Source organism: Trichechus manatus, unplaced genomic scaffold (genome assembly GCF_000243295.1).
Source record: "Trichechus manatus latirostris isolate Lorelei unplaced genomic scaffold, TriManLat1.0 scaffold00003, whole genome shotgun sequence".
NCBI classification, from domain to species: Eukaryota; Metazoa; Chordata; class Mammalia; order Sirenia; family Trichechidae; genus Trichechus; species Trichechus manatus.
The window spans coordinates 2,652,942-2,654,529 of NW_004443939.1; positions in this window are offsets into that span (position 1 = coordinate 2,652,942).

Below are 1,588 nucleotides of genomic sequence, written 5' to 3' on the forward strand. Positions count from 1 at the left end.
GTTCAAAGGAAAATTTTTATGAGGAGACTGGTCTGCCCACCATTTTCTCACACACACGCCATCAGCCTTGGCTAGCCTGCCATGCAAAGAGCCTCCAAAATCCACTGACATAAATCTGTGGTGACTGTACAATCAAATATCTAACGATACGACTATCACTTTTCTGCCCACATCCATCCATGACTATTGACAATTGGGCATTGATGTCAAGATTTATCTTAGAACTGATGGCGAGAAATTAGAACTTCTTGCTCACTGCTTTCGCAGACCTCATGACAGACCCTGATCCCAGGACGACCTCATCACACGAGCTTCCAACCCTGGCTCAGAAGCCCAGATGCTGAAGGCAGATGTTGCCGCTTCATTTTAGTCTCTACAAAGCAGTGGATAATTCCTCCCTTCAAGTTGCTTAACCTTCATTATATCTACAGAAACTGTTTTGCCATCTAAGGTAACACATCTACAGGTTCCAAGGATGAGGGTATGGACATCTTTCGGGGGAGTGGGGAGAGGACATTATCCTCCCTACCACAAGCACGTTCTCAATATATCAGTAAACAGAAAGAAGATCCCTGCTTCAGAGAGCTAACATTCTAGTGAGAAAGGGCAGACAATAAACAAGAAACATAATAAACAAGCAAATTATACAGCATGTTAGAAGGTATAAGTGCTATGAAGAAAGTAAAAGTAGAGCAAAGCAAGGGACTAGGCGTGCCAGGGTGCCGTACAGACTGTGGTATTAAATGAGGCAGTAGTATATACTAAAGGGAGCGAGCTGGTGGTCAGAAGGTCGCATGCATGCAGTTGAGATTCTGTTGCTTTTTCCCATCTGACAGCAATGATTTTTCTGTGAAGAAATCCTGTTACAGTTTGTTGCTCTGATTCTCAGGTTGGGGTATCTTGCCCAGCAAACCTGGGTTTTTGTGGCATAGTGAAGAGTGCAGAGACTCAGCTCTGCAAGTTACCAGCTGCGAGACCTGAAAACATTACTTTCCTTCTCTGGACCTCAAAGCTTTCGTGGGTGCATTGGCACTTGCCCCAAACATTATGTTATTTGAGAAATCAGTAAGGGTTTATGGGAAGAAAGTTTGTAAAGTATTTTAGAACATGTTCTTTGAGGAGAAGTGATGGATCATGCAAAACCATGCACCCCCTCCCAGATCTTCAAAGATGAGTAGCACACAAAATGGGATGTCTTCCCAAGGTCAACTGTAGCCACAGGGGATAACCTCTCAGGGTCTCCATGGCAGACCATGTACTACCACCGTTCAGATGAAGAACTGAGGGACTGGGCTATTATTCAAGCACTGCAAATCAACACAAACTATGTTCCTAAGTTTTAAAAAAGAGCAGTAGGACAGCCTTGAATCTAAACATTTCACATACGACCATTCCTTGAATTTGTGTTAGTTCCTTTTAGTGCTTCAGAGTCTCAGAGAAATTCAAGGTCACAGGCACAGTGTGGCCCGTGTAAAACACGAAGACGTGGATGGAAACGAGCTCCATGCAGGCATTTCTCAGGGCAGGTTCTGGGCACAAGAAAATTGACTGTGGATTCATCAGCAAACATTTACTTAGCAACTACCAC